Here is a 16,613-nt window from a genome sequence, read left to right as displayed (position 1 = left end):
AAGTTTGCACTATCAGTTTAAGGGCCACCGCTTTGCGAGACCATGAGGATACGTTTACAATAGCATTTCTGAAAGTAAAGTAACATACTTGTTTAACTGCAACAATCTTAACAGTAATTGTTCGTGTTGCTTCTCCATGTCAAAGAAAGCCAGACAAATATTGGTGTTAGTAAAATGTTACCAAATAACACTCCTAAAGGAATAAAATTTAGTCGTGTTAAATAATAGTTTTGGTCATATGAAAGATAGCTACAAGTTTAATATTTTTTTGTATCCTTGTTGAAACATATGTGTGTCTTCTTTAAATAATTACTGAAGTATAGTGATAAATTCCATCAGTAACAGAAAGTGGGATTAATAGTACTTACTGCCAAGTGACCGTAGTAAATGGAAATTAAGTGGTTGTGTTTAAATTACGTAGTAAGTGAAAGTAGTTATTTATTCAGTGTTGAAAATTGACTTCATCTTTTTGTGTAGACACTGTGCCCGATTTGAGCTGGCGGCCGTTTTATTAAGCGAAACAGTTTATTGTTATAACAGGCTTTGTCTGATAAAAGGTTTCTAAAAGCAATTATTCTCACTGCTTTTCCCACAAACTATATGACTCGGAGAAAAACAGTTCGATACTTTACCATTAGGTTGAACATGGTTAAAATCTCTGCCCGAGATTCGATTGTTTGGAGTGTTAGTGCTGCATAATTTCGTGGTGGTGTTCCTGCCGCTACTTACTACACAGTTCTGACAATCGAATCGCGGATCTCCCGTCTTTACAGTGGTAGAACTTAATCGTTCTGATACTGTATTGACGAGAACGGAAAAGCACCGTTGCAATCCGTATTCTAAAACCCTTAATCTTACGCACGTTCCAAGAATTATATTTTAAAATACGAAATAAATTCATGATAATCAGAAAACTATCTTTCGTACAATCATACCATCAAAATTTTCTCATTTAAAGACAAAGTCATAATGCCCTACACATTAATTACACATATATTATATTCGTAATTACATAAAACGCCACGAGAAACAAAAAAAAATTAGACTTATGTTTGTTTTAGTCGACCTACAGAAATTAATGTGTTCTACATACTAAAGATACTTCTCGATTTTCTAAACAGTTCTCGTCAATGAATTTAAACAAGATATCTCAAAACCTCAAATACTCGTATATGAAAGTCATGTGAGACACCGACGTTTGTCTAAACGACTTCAGTTGCATCTGTATAGCATACCAGAATCAAAGAAAGCATACATTCCCAATGTTTAGCAAAATTTGAAGATATGAAGCTGCAGATGAATCTTCAACGAACAAACCTACATGAGCTGCTGATGGCTTCATGAATCTTCACCATCACTTGATTAGAACAACAGAAAATGAAGTTTGAAGGCCAGAAGCATGCTGATGTCTGCACAGCTCAAACACAAATGACAAATCAAACGAATACGTAGAAAACTGGGGACCAACAAAATAATATGAACAGTAGAAATCCAAGATGAAAATAATAATGTAAACGAAGAGTAAGAAAACTTAAAACCTAAATCTTGCAGGGTATAGCTGTAGATAGGAATATAAACAACGTGTGATTGTCTGCCTGTCCTTCGAAACTGTGTCTTTCTCGGATACTCGCATGTTCGTTCTCAAGGAATATCACCCCGTAAAGTAAAATCCAAATTGATAAACTTTTAGCGAAATTGATTAAAGAAGGCTTACAAACACCCCCAAACGAGTATGTGCCTCATATAGCTGGCTCTAGATTTCCACTGTTTCTTTTAAAAGTATTATAAACAACGTATAGTATCATACTCTTAGTTCCACACAGAATATTTACTGTGCAGACTTCAACACATGTTGTTTCTTAAGCAGAAAAGAGCAGAATAGTTTCGGTCGGGTATGGCCATCTCTTAAGGCGTCTGTGCTAGAAATTTATAGGCCAACATTAATACTTACGTAGTTTGAGAGGTAGATGGTGACTAATACGTCAACGTTGTATGTCAACTGAGGAACTTTTATCTTTCTTTTTTTTTATTGTCATCAGTCTTCTGAATGGTCTGATGCTGCCCGCCACTAATCCCTATCCTGTGCCAACCTCTACATCTCACAGTAGGTTTACGGCCTGGATGTATTCCAATCCCTGCCTTCCCCTACAGTTTTTTCCCTGCACAGCTCCATATAGTACCCTGGAAGTCATTCCCTGATGTCTTAATAGATGTCCTATCACCCTGTCCCGTCTCCTTATCAGAGTTTTCCACATGTTCCATTCCTCTCCGCCGGCCTAAATGTTCTAGGCTCTTCAGTCTGGAGCGGCAGGTTCGAATCCTGCATCGGGCATGGGTGTGTGTGATGTCCTTAGGTTAATTAGGTTTGAGTAGTTCTAAGTTCTAGGGGGTGATGACCTCCGAAGTTAAGTCCCATAGTGCTCACCGCCATTTGAACCATTTGAACCATTCCTCTCCGATTCTGCGCGGAACCTCCTCATTCCTTACATTATCAGTCCACCTAATTTTCAACATTCGCCTGTAGCACCACATCTCAAGTGTTTAGATTCTCTTCTGTTCCGGTTTTCTCACAGTCCATGTATCACTACCATACAATGCTGAACTCCAGATACACAATCTCAGAAATTCCTTCTCCAAATTAAGGCATATGATTGATACTATCAGAATTGTCTTGACGAGGAATGCCCTTTTTTCCACTGATAGTCTTCTTTTGATGTCTTCCTTCGTCTGTCCGTCATTGTTTATTTTACTGCCTACGTAGTAGAATTCCTTAACTTCATCTACTTCGTGACGATCAAACCTGATGTCTAAGTTTCTCTCTGTTCTCATTTCTGATACTTATCATTACTTTCGTCTTGCTTCGTTATTATCAGTCCAAGTTCTGTGTTCATTACATTGTTCATTCCACACAGCAGATTATGTAAATCTTCTTCACTTTCACTCAGGATAGCAATGTTACTAGCGAATCGTATCACACCTTCACCTGGAATTTTAATTCCACTGCTGACCCTTTCTTTTATTTCCATAATTGTGTCTTCGATGTACAGACTGTAGAGTAGGGGTGAAAGACTACATCCCTGCCTTACATCCTTTTTAATCCAGTGACTTCGCTCTTGGTCGTCCACTCATATCATTCCCTCTTGGCTCTTGCACATATTATACACTACTGGCTATTAAAATTGCTACACTACGGAGATGACGTGCTACAGACGCGAAATTTAACTGACAGGAAGAAGATGCAGGGATATGCAAATGGTTAGTTTTTCAGAGCATTCACACAAGGTTGGCGGCGGTGGCGACACCTACAACGTACTGACATGTGGAAAATTTCCAATCGATTTCTCATACACAAACAGCAGTTGACCGGCGTTGCCTGGTGAAACGTTGTGATGTATAAGGAGGAGAAATGCGTACCATCTTATCGCGATTGAAGTTTATCGTATCCCGACATTGTTGCTCGCGTCGGTCGAGATCCAATGACTGTTAGCAGAATATGGAATCGGTGGGTTCAGGCGGGTAATACGGAACGCCGTGCTGAAACCCAACGGCCTCGTATCGCTAGCAGTCGACATGACAGGCATATTATCCGCATGGCTGTAACGGATCGTGCAGCCACGTCTCAATCCTTGAGTCAACATATGGGGATGTTTGCAAAACAACAACCATCTGCACGAACAGTTCGACGACGTTTGCAGCAGCATGGACTATGTTCGGAGACCATAGGTGCGGTTACACTTGACACTGCATCACAGACAGGAGCGACTGTGATGGTGTACTCAAGGAAGAACCTGGGTGCACGAAAGGCAAAACGTCATTTTTTCGGATGAATCCAGGTTCTGTTAACAGCATCATGATGGTCGCATCCGTGTTTGGCGACATCGCGGTGAACGCACATTGGAAGCGTGTATTCGTCATCGCCATATGGCGTATCACCCGGCGTGATGGTATTCGGTGCCATTGGTTACACGTCTCGGTCATCTCTTGTTCCCATTGACGACAGTTTGTAACAGTGGACGTTGCATTTCAGATGTGTTACGACCCGTGGCTCTACCCTTCATTCGATCCCTACGAAACCCTACATTTAAGCAGGATAATGCACGACCGCATGTTGCAGGTCCTGTACGGGCCTTTCTGGATAAGAAAATGTTCGACTGCTGCCCTGGCCAGCACATTCTCCAGATCTATCACTAATTGAAAACGTTTGTTCAATGGTGGCCGAGCAACTGGCTCGTCACAATACGACAGTCACTACTCTTGATAAACTGTGGTATCGTGTTGAAGCTGCATGGATAGCTGTACCTGTACACGTCATCCAAGCTCTTTTTGACTCAATGCCCAGCCGTATGAAGGCCGTTATTGGTGTAGTAATTTAAATGGCCAGTGGTGTGGTGTTTAAATGGGTGACCTTGTATGTAACCAATTAGCCTAGTGTGTGATTTTTTGGACCTTTTTTCTTGTCAATATTCCAGCATAGTGAACTTTATTTTCCTGCTGCTGAATTTTTCATATTGCCTTTAGTTGATGAGACTTAGGTGTTTTGCTTTGTGCCTCATTTGTATTTTAACTATAAAATTATACTCTGAACTCTTTCACAGCTCTATTGTATACTAATTATTTGTAGGATTGTTAATATACTGTCTGATTTCCTGTTCTTGTTAAGTTAAATTTATTTTTAAGTCCTGGAATTTTGAAGTTGCGGGATTTATATTTGTTGTTAAGTTCATGTGCGTACTGAATGGATTTGAGTGCTAATAATATTTTCTTACCTTTTTCCCTATGCTCATTCTCTGTGATCTCCAGGATTGTGTTACTGCCAAACGATTTAAAACGAGACAAGTATTTACAAACCCATAACCCACATCCACTTACCCCTTCCAACATCTCCTCTGCCACACGTGCTAATTCTTCAGAGATTACTTTGAACAGAAGACGCTGCTCTCCAGTGATGACAATCACGCATGGTGGTTAACATAAACAGTTGAAGTTATTGTTTATTTTAGGCGAATCGTGTGCGAAAGATAACCTTAACCTATCATAAGAAATTTTAAAGGGAAAGAAATGTTATTAGTTAGATCCTTCAGCATGTATCATTTCTCAAGTATCTAGATGTCATATCAATACTAACGAGAAGGAAACTTAAGTCTTTAACTTTATACGTTCTAGTACATTTATGCTGCAATCCTTTATTATCTGAAATACACAAACAGACCAGAATTAAATTTTGTAAGGTACTGTAAGTTCCCACACTACTGGATCCACTCCTACTCCTTATATATGTTAATGACCTTCCATTCAATATTCAGCAAGCAAAATTGGTACTTTTTGCAGACAGAATTATTGTTATAATAAACTGTATTATAGAGAAATCAATAGAACAGTTATTAATTGATTTTTCCGAAGGATTGCCGAATTTGTGTATGTTTCTTGGAAAATAGGCCCCCTCAAATTTTAGAAAAGCACAATACCTTCAGTTCTTTGTAACAAATAGGGTCTTACCAACAACTTATGTAGCACAGAACGGGAGTCAGTAAGTAGGATAGAATCATCCAAATTTTTGAGTGTATTTATTTATGATATCTTGAACTGCAAAAAGCATATTACTGAGCTTCTCAAACACTTAAGTTCAGCTTCTTTGTCTTGGTAAAAAAACTAATCTTGGAAACAAACGTATCAATGTTTTGGAGTAACTCATCACATAGAAAGAAAGTATTAATTGAACTAAACCGTACGGTAAGAATAATATGTGATGTTCACTCATTGACATCGTGCAGATACTTAAAGGAGCTAGGCAGTTTAACTGTACCATCACAATACATATTTTCGCTAGTAAAATTCGTCCTAAATAATCTATCACAATTTGATAAGAGCAGTGTCGTACATACCTACAGCACTAGAGCTAAAAATGACCTTTATTACCCATTGTTAAAACCGTCAGTGGTTCAGAGAGGAATTCAATATACAGCAACATAAATTTTTCATAATTTGCCCAATAACATGAAATGTCTGACAGGTATCAAAGAAAATTTTAAATCATTTATTCTGGACAACTACTCCTATTCCATTGACGAATATCTACTTAAAAACTAGTAGCCAGTAAAAAAGAACATGTTTTTAAATGTAGCTGCATAAGTAGGAGTAAAATGATAAAACGATAATTTGTTCAATTATGTTAGCACTAATCATGAACAGACATCTTGTAAACTGGCTCGTTCCACAATATTTAGATAAAAGAATCCTTCAAATAGTCTATGGAACATATGACTAATTAACTAACTAGCTATAAGGGGCAGTCAAATGAAAACGAGATGTATGGCTAAAATGGTTCAAATGGCTCTGACCACTATGGTACTTAACATCTGTGGTCATCAGTTCCCTAGAACTTAGAATTACTTAAACCTAACTAACCTAAGGACATCACACACATCCGTGCCCGAGGCAGGATTCGATCCTGCGACCGTAGCAGTCGCGCGGTTCCGAACTAAGCGCCTACAACGAGATGTATGGAAAAAGTAAGTAAATTGTTAATTATTTCAAAGGTAATCACCATAACAGTTAACACATTTACCCCACTATGAGAAAAGAAAATGTGGAAAAATGTTTGTGGATGCCTGCGTAAACATGAATGTTCCCAAGCGCGCAACTCTTCGTCTGAAGCAAGTGGAAGGTCACGAAGGTTTTTTTTTTTTTTTTTTTTTTAGACTTGAAGTATGTGGGATGGCCCACATATGGCCGTGCTCGGCTCAGGAACGCTGCAGAAATTTGTTGTGAAGCCACTACACATCCTCAATACAATTTCGATCTCTTCGCACGCGATTCCATATTTTCAGAGCCTCGATTTGCTTTGAGCGAAGAAGTGAAACCCTGGGTAGACCCGTGGTTCCGTGGGTAATCCCACACATTTTTCCTCGGCTGACAGAGGGATAAACACATTAACAACCATAGCGATTTCTTTTGAAATAATAAACAGTATACTTTATTCTTTTCTACGTGTCTCACTCTCATATGACTAGTCCTCAGAGAATTATACATTCTATGAAAAGTTTTCTTATTGGCTCCAAACTGAACATTTGCTTATTCCACATGGAGGAGCACCATTTCACTTAGAATCTAAGAGAGAAACTTTAGTATATCTCTTGATTGCAAATATGTGTTGCGTTTTCTTGTTTTACGACATGTTTTACATCCTCGAGGATCTCCGGAGAATGGATATATGTCGCAGCGTATATCTAAACTAATCTAATACATCTCAGTGACAGAATGAGTGATCTGAGGTGCCTAAACCAAATTTTGCTATGCAACCCTGCCAGGAAAAGATATAAAGGCGACCGTGGAAAGGACGATGTCACCAGTAACCACAGCGTCACGTAAGGCTGGAACAGCAATTTGTTTAGAATCTGCAAGAAGACAGAGGAAAGTGTGTCATGTGATACAAAACTGGCATCCATTCAAAGCCCATCTTTCTTGATGTATATGGGAGTAGCGCGACAGGATTTCTTGTAAATCTATTGCAAGCATGGACGTGCTTACACACTCATCATCATGTGGAACTGCAGTGGTCTCCCAGTTGTGACGTCCCAAAATTTGTAAGACTGGGGCACGGGGAATATTGTAGCACAGCCTTCCTTACTGATCAAAGGTAACGGGATAACGATGTATAACTGCAATTATTAATTGATGTATTTTTGGTTTCTGTAGTGTAAAAGATTGTACAAATGTATTGTAGACCAGAAACAGAGGAGAGAGAGGTCGCAAGATGCTGATGCCGACTGTAACCATCTATGCGCATTCTCCTTGACAGAAAAGAATGTATTGCAATCCCGAAGCAGTCCGCCGCATGCTTCGTCGATGGTCGTTCTCTACATGTAATTTATGGTTTAAAACTATTGGTAACTATTTTCGTTTGTCGATGTTTTATGGCTACTGAGCTTTTAATGTGCGCTTAGGTGTAGTTGCTTGATAGCAGTCTCCAAGGGGAGTCTTGTAGGGAATTCGATCCTTAGCTGATCGTACACAGTATGGGTACCAGGTGCGTAAGCTGACGTCATAGACTACAGGTAACTGAGCCGTGGTAAAAATTCCTGTTTTGAAGAGCGCGCCGCAGCGCGTAGTGTAAAGCAGTCGCCCTCCGTTTCTGGCGGTGGCTCCGCTTTGGCAATCGCAGCTTTGGTGTCTCCCTCTCGTGGGTAAGGGGAAAGGTTGCCTGTTCACGCGCATTTAAGTGGCGCTATGAGCTCGCAAGTCGGTCAGTTGGTCAGTCAGGGGTCAGTCTCTCGTCCGAATCTGTGGCGCAGTGAGAGAACTCAACGAGTAGTCTCCCGGTCGGGGGCTTAGTTCCTGCATCTGAGTCTGCGCGTTAGGCCACCAGTCTGCTCGAGTTGCTCATGCAATCGGTTGGTCAGTCGCGCACTGAGACACAAGATGACTTGTCCACCTTGAGCGTCGGCGCATCTGAGGTCGCCACGTCAGTCCAGTGGGCCGCACCGTATAGCGAGGGGTAGTGGCTTCGCGGCCGACACGAGAGCAACAGGAGACAACCCACGACATCGGTCTGGCCGGTGCTAGCTGCGACGCCGTGAGACGGGAGATCGGCGCACCTTCCTGCGTCCGTGGAAGCGGCTCGCAGCGGACGGTTCGGGAGAGCGTTTTAGGGCTTCTGCGCCAGGTCTTCGCCAGAAATCGCAGTTTATTAGAAGTTAAGTGATTGGTGATATGTTGTTTCATTTACTTGTTAAATTCTACATGTTTTCTTGGTGAGGTCACCAGCCGCTTTGTTTTGGAGTCGTCTCACCATTCTTCTCCGTTTGCCTACCCGCGGGAAGGTGGTTATTTATGAATTGGGTGATCCGTTTTTCGCTTGTGGAATAGGGGCGAGTTAGAGCAACCTGCGGTTTGGGTTGTTCGGTAATCTCCCTATCATTCTGTCTTACGTTAATAGCTGCATTTGTCGTGTTTTTCTGATTCGGTGTGTTAACGAATTTATTGCTTGAAGTGTAACGGCCTAATTCCTGAAATATGTTTTATCTTGCCTATCATCTTGAGAGGCGGTATATGTGTACTGTAGAGCATGTTTGGCCAGCTTTGTATATTTTTATGTAAGATTGCATTTCATGGGCTTTTATTGAAATGGTTATTTTAGTATATAAAGTTAGCATATAAATTTGCCAATGATGATGGCGTCCTCTTGGGTAAAATATTCCGGAGGTAAAATAGTCCCCCATTCGGATCTCCGGGCGGAGACTACTCAATAGGATGTCGTTATCAGGAGAAAGAAAACTGGCGTTCTACGGATCGGAGCGTGGAATGTCAGATCCCTTAATCGGGCAGGTAGGTTAGAAAATTTAAAAAGGGAAATGGATAGGTTAAAGTTAGATATAGTGGGAATTAGTGAAGTTCGGTGACAGGAGGAACAAGACTTCTGGTCAGGTGACTACAGGGTTATAAACACAAAATCAAATAGGGGTAATGCAGGAGTAGGTTTAATAATAAATAGGAAAATAGGAGCGCGGGTAAGCTACTACAAACAGCATAGTGAACGCACTATTGTGGTCAAGATAGATACGAAGCCCACACCTATTACAGTAGTACAAGTTTATATGCCAACTAGCTCTGCAGATGATGAAGCAATTGATGAAATGTACGATGAAATAAAAGAAATTATTCAAGTAGTGAAGGGAGACGAAAATTTAATAGTCATGGGTGACTGGAATTCGTCAGTAGGAAAAGGGAGAGAAGGAAGCATAGTAGGTGAATATGGATTGGGGGTAAGAAATGAAAGAGGAAGCCGCCTAGTAGAATTTTGCACAGAGCACAACTTAATCATAGCTAACACTTGGTTTAAGAATCATGAAAGAAGGTTGTATACATGGAAGAACCCTGGAGATACTAAAAGGTATTAGATAGATTATATAATGGTAAGACAGAGATTTAGGAACCAGGTTTTAAGTTGTACGACATTTTCAGGGGCAGATGTGGACTCTGACCACAATCTATTGGTTATGACCTGTAGGTTAAAACTGACGGAACTGCAAAAAGGTGGGAATTTAAGGAGATGGGACCTGGATAAACTGAAAGAACCAGAGGTTGTACAGAGTTTCAGGGAGAGCATAAGGGAACAATTGACAGGAGTAGGGGAAAGAAACACAGTAGAAGAAGAATGGGTAGCTCTGAGGGATGAAGTCGTGAAGGCAGCAGCGGATAAAGTAGGTAAAAAGACGAGGGATGCTAGAAATCCTTGGGTAACAGAAGAAATATTGAATTTAATTGATGAAAGGAGAAAATATAAAAATGCAGTAAATGAAGCAGGGAAAAAGGAATACAAACGTCTCAAAAATGAGATCGACAGGAAGTGCAAAATGGCTAAGCAGGGATGGCTAGAGGACAAATGTAAGGATGTAGAAGCTTATCTCAATAGGGGTAAGATAGATACTGCCTACAGGAAAATTAAAGAGACGTTTGGAGAGAAGAGAACCACGTGTATGAATATCAAGAGCTCAGATGGCAACCCAGCGCTAAGCAAAGAAGGTAAGGCAGAAAGGTGGAAGGAGTATATAGAAGGTTTATACAAGGGCGATGTACTTGAGGACTATGTTATGGAAATGGAAGAGGATGTAGATGAAGACGAAATGGGAGATACCATACTGCGTGAAGAGTTTGACAGAGCACTGAAAGACCTGAGTCGAAACAAGGCCCCCGGAGTAGACAACATACCATTAGAACTGCTGACGGCCTTGGGAAAGCCAGTCATGAAAAAACTCTACCAGCTGGTGAGCAAGATGTATGAGACAGGCGAAATACCCTCATACTTCAAGAAGAATATAATAATTCCAATCCCAAAAAAAGCCGGTGCTGACAGATGTGAAAATTACCGAACTATCAGTTTAATAAGTCACAGCTGCAAAATACTAACGCGAATTCTTTACAGACGAATGGAAAAACTGGTAGATGCGGACCTCGGGGAGGATCAGTTTGGATTCCGTAGAAATGTTGGAACACGTGAGGCAATACTGACCTTACGACTTATCTTAGAAGAAACATTAACAAAAGGCAAACCTACGTTTCTAGCATTTGTAGACTTAGAGAAAGCTTTTGACAATGTTGACTGGAATACTCTTTTTCAAATTCTAAAGGTAGCAGGGGTAAAATACAGGGAGCGAAAGGCTATTTACAATTTGTACAGAAACCAGATGGCGGTCATAAGAGTCGAGGGCCATGAAAGGGAAGCAGTGGTTGGGAAAGGAGTGAGACAGGGTTGTAGCCTCTCCCCGATGTTATTCAATCTGTATATTGAGCAAGCAGTAAAAGAAACAAAAGAAAATTTGGAGTAGGTATTAAAATTCATGGAGAAGAAGTAAAAACTTTGAGGTTCGCCGATGACGTTGTAATTCTGTCAGAGACGGCAAAGGACTTGGAAGAGCAGTTGAACGGAATGGATAGTGGCTTGAAAGGAGGATATAAGATGAACATCAACAAAAGCAAAACGAGGATAATGGAATGTAGTCAAATTAAATCGGGTGATGCTGAGGGAATTAGATTAGGAAATGAGACACTTAAAGTAGTAAACGAGTTTTGCTATTTAGGAAGTAAAATAACAGATGATGGTCGAAGTAGAGAGGATACAAAATGTAGACTGGCAATGGCAAGGAAAGCGTTTCTGAAGAAGAGAAATTTGTTAACATCGAATATAGATTTATGTATCAGGAAGTCGTTTCTGAAAGTATTTGTTTGGAGTGTAGCCATGTATGGAAGTGAAACATGGACGATAACTAGTTTGGACAAGAAGAGAATAGAAGCTTTCGAAATGTGGTGCTACAGAAGAATACTGAAGATAAGGTGGATAGATCACGTAACTAATGAGGAGGTATTGAATAGGATTGGGGAGAAGAGAAGTTTGTGGCATAATTTGACTAGAAGAAGGGATCGGTTGGTGGGACATGTTTTGAGGCATCAAGGGATCACAAATTTAGCATTGGAGGGCAGCGTGGAGGGTAAAAATCGTAGAGGGAGACCGAGTGATGAGTACACTAAGCAGATTCAGAAGGATTTAGGTTGCAGTAGGTACTGGGAGATGAAGAAGCTTGCACAGGATAGAGTAGCATGGAGAGCTGCATCATACCGGTCTCAGGACTGAAGACAACAACAACAACATAAATTTGCCACCCTTCCATCGTAAGACTTTCCTAGAATTTAAAATCAAGTTGCACCTTCGGTGGCAAGTTAACCTTTTAATTTTAGTGTTTCGTATCATTTCCTTCCGTCCTACGGGGTGCTAGTGTGAATTGTTAAAACTTTGACTTTAAGGTAATCTGGTGTGTTGCAGATTTGCACCAGTGTAGTCTTTCAGAGATTGTTGTGAGCAGTCGTGACTACGGCAGTGTCAAAAAGGAGCGGCAAGGTTCTCAGCCCGAAAGCTCATACACTCAAACATTTGTTGCTTTCTGCCTCTGGATAAATTGTTACTTGATATTTAGAGGGTGCTTTCTGCTTATAATTTTAAATCTGTTTATTAAAAAAAAGGCTTTTAGGTATAAAATTCCTATTTGTTAAAAGCAGTTTCATTTTGATTTCATCAGTTACGCCCTGGCAACTACTACCACGGTCACGCAGTGTGATTAAATGTGTTAATGTTCTTGATGAATCGCTAGTAAATAAAGTAAATTCTTCAGAAAAGGTTTTTAGAGTAAATTCACGGTCCATCAATGTTAATGAAATATAATCGGTTGTCTGTTAGTGGTCTGCTGACTCGAAATGCGTTCCTCAGCGAAGAATTGGTGGTGTGTGTGAAGGCCTCAGTCTTTTAAAATGACTTCTGTATATTAAACATTATCAAAACTTCACAATAGTCCCTTCTATGAACTATGAAGCTGAAGCACGTGTAGCGAATTTTTAAAATGTGAGATTTTCTATCTGGAAAGGGCGTATACTGCGTTCTGCAGAGCAGTTTTCTGGGCTAATGATGATTTCTACCACCAGGATCATGATACGAGTGGTCGCTTTACTAACAGATTCCAGTGAGATGCTTCAACAAGCAAATAAAACTGAGGCGCCAAAAAACTGGTATAGGCATGCGTATTCAAATACAGAGATATGTAAAGAGCCAGAATGCAGCGCTGCAGTCGGCAATTGCTATATAAGCCAAGTGTCTGGCGCAGTTGTTACATAGATTTATGCTGCAACAATGGCAAGCTATCAAGATTTGAGTGAATTTGAACGTGGTGTTACAGCCGGCGCTCGAACGATGGGACACAGCACCTCCGAGATGCTGAAGTGGGCATTTCCCCGTACGGCCATTTCACGATTGTACCGTGAATATCAAGTATCTGGTAAAACATCTAATCTCCGACGTCGCTGCGGCCGGAGGATGGACGTCTACGGGTATAGAGGCAACTTCATGCATCCATGGACCCTGCATGTCAGCAGGGGACTGTTAAATCTGGTGGAAGCTTTGTAATTGGGCGGGCGGGGGAGATGTGGAGTTGGAGAAATATGGGACCCCTGATACTTATAGATACGACTCTGGCAGGTGTCACGTACGTAAACATCCTGTCTGTTAACCGGCATCCATTCATGTACATTGTGCATTCCGACAGACTTGGACAATTCAGGCAGGACAATGCGACACCCCACACGTCCAGAATTGCTACAGAGTGGCTTCAGGAACACTCTTCTGAGTTTAAACAATTTCGCTAGCCTCCAAACTATCCAGACACGTACATTATTGAGCATATTTGGGATGCCTTACAACGTTCTTTTCAGAAGAGATGTCCACCCCCACGTATCCTTACGGATTTATGAACAGCCCTGCAGGATTCATGGTAATTCCCTCTAGCACTGCTTCAGATATTATTCGAGTCTGTACCACGTCATGTTGCTGCACTTCTGCGTGCTCGAGTTGGCCATACACGATATTAGGCAGGTGCACCTGTTTCTTTGTCCCTTCAGTGTGTAAATACTGTCAGGTGAGGGACTGTCCAACTCCGAAACCCATCATGCTGGGTTCTCAAATAAAAACTGGAAAAACAGTTTTAAGTGACTTCTTTTGTGAACATCGTGACATTGTTGTCAACCTAGTCTTGTATCTATGATGCTGAGATAAAAAACGTCCTGGCAGATTAAAACTGTGTGCTTGATCAAGACTCGAACTCGAGACCTTTGCCTTTCGCGGGGAAGTGCTGTGCCAACTGAGCTATCCAAGCACGACTCACGCCCCGTCCTCACAGCTTATCTTCTGTCAGTATCTCGTCTCCTACCTTCCAAACTTTACAGAAGCTCTCCTGCGAACCTTGCAGAACTAGCACTCTTTAAAGAAAGGATATTGCGGAGACATGGCTTAGCCACAGCCTGGATGATGTTTGCAGAATGAGATTCAGTAGGCAGAGCACTTGCCCGCGAACGGCAAAGGTCCCGAGTTCGAGTCTCGGTCCAGCACACAGTTTTAATCTGCCAGGAAGATTCATATCAGCGCACACTCCGCTGCAGAGTGAAAATCTCATTCTGGAAATGGTGAGATATTTTGACAGTAGTGGCATGCATAGCTATAATGCAGCACATTGTGGTTTTATACACCTCACTTCTCTACACACATTTCGCTGTGTGATCACTACTCACATCGTACTAACGAGATTTTACCATTAAATTCCGACATAGGTCACAAATAGCGTTTATTTCACACAATGTTCAATTTCTAGTAATGATAGTCATAGACGCCACGCTGCCCTTTACTTGGTTTATAAGCGTCTGCTGCGTAATACGCCACGCGGAGTTACGACTGTGGTGGAAAAGCCTTACTTAACTTCATCAAAATAACGTAGCCAAAATGTCGTGAAAATAGGATGTCATAAATACTGCACTGTTAAATGTCCGTAGTCTCTTGGTTAACAAGATCATCGGAGTCAGTGCACCCAAAGTAGCAGGAACTGGAGTATCACCTTGCGACTCGCCGTGTGTAGCCCGCGCTGCACACCTCCTGGCTCCTGATCGCGGGACCTTGCGTCTCTCTCATTGGCTGACGGCCAGCGGGGGCTGTAGCTGTTCTCATATAATTAAGAGAATTCCCTTAAATAATTATACCTTTAAAAGGAATTTATATTAATTACCAAAATATATTTTCGGAAACGCCGAATGAACTTTTGATGATGATATCATTATTCACTGTTTGGGCTGACCTCAATATATTGCTTCTTTGATGTGGTCATCGGCCTTTTTCACATTTTTAAATTCACTTACAGCATTTGACTCACTTCACCACTGCCCAACGTTATTTCACATGATGAGATATGCTTAATTACTCAAACTCCAGATTCGTTTTTCAATTACACTTTCCATACACTGCATTGACATTCTAATGATACGCAAACTGTAACTTATCTCTAACTGCTGAAAATTTTGTGTTTTAATGAAACTTCTATACCCATAAAACTACGGACGATACTCATTTGACGCGTATATGATCAATTTATATAACTGCATTGCACAAATCATCTTCAATTGGGACGAATTAAAGTTGAGTCACATCTCATGTGCGACTTACCTTTTCTCTATATGAACGCGCACTGCAGCATGGCATACGACGCACTGCATAGCCTGTGGACGGTTCACGCGAATCCTTCTCCACACAGCGTCTCCATTAAGTTCGAAACTGCCTTTAGTATTGAACGACATATCGCCTCACCACGTTTCGACCACATAAACCTACCTATACGTATCAATTTGCAGCGTCTAGAATCATTTACTTTCAGTGGTATTTCATCCTTATCGAGAAAGGAATGTATACGAATGTTCAATACTGCCAAGTACCAGTCAATTTCATCAACAGTTTTCATACTAATTCTCAAGTATAACACAAATTTCTGGATATTAACGCTGGATGTAGACACAAAATCAGAAACAAACTTGATAAATCGATATTTTCGAGGCAGAATTACAAATGAAGACATAGGAAATACAACTGTACTAAAGGACACATATTCCAGCCCAAAACACAGAGATACACGAAGGAAATATCAATATACGATGACAGCGTTAGAACATTCACAGAAGTGAAATGCAGAAGATATAGAGAAGAATCCAGGGAGATTAGTCACGAGCTGGCTGAGCGATGCTGAGAATAGAGAAAGGAGTGGGCAAGGCCTTCATTCACCAGTGACCGAGAAAGGTTGTCTCACACTGCAGTCACATTCGAGAGAACGTAGGTTCAAATCTCCTGGAGGTAGAAATCATCATAAGCCCAGAAACCTGGTATGCCTTTCACAATATAGGAGAATCAGGCATTTTAAAATTTCGCTACACGTGCTTCATCTTCGTAGTTCACAGCATGTTAGGGACTATTACGAAATTTTGATAATGCTTAATGTACAGAAGTCATCTTAAAAGACTGCAGCCTTCAAATAAGCCACTAATTGTGATTCCCAAAGTCACTTTAGCCTATGCCAAGGTGGTTGCTTAGAGAGAGCACAGCAGATATCTCTCCCTATAAATACTCAAACCTAGGTGGTGCTTCTCCTCTAACGAGCTCGTCGCCAGGGCATTTAACTCCAGCCATTCTTCTTTTCATTTATACCAGCTGTGGAACACTAAAGGTAATGGATTAAACTTATTTCTCCGGACGATACTACACA

Source organism: Schistocerca gregaria, chromosome 8 (assembly GCF_023897955.1).
Source record: "Schistocerca gregaria isolate iqSchGreg1 chromosome 8, iqSchGreg1.2, whole genome shotgun sequence".
Lineage (NCBI taxonomy): Eukaryota > Metazoa > Arthropoda > Insecta > Orthoptera > Acrididae > Schistocerca > Schistocerca gregaria.
Note: the sequence above shows the minus strand (reverse complement) of the source record.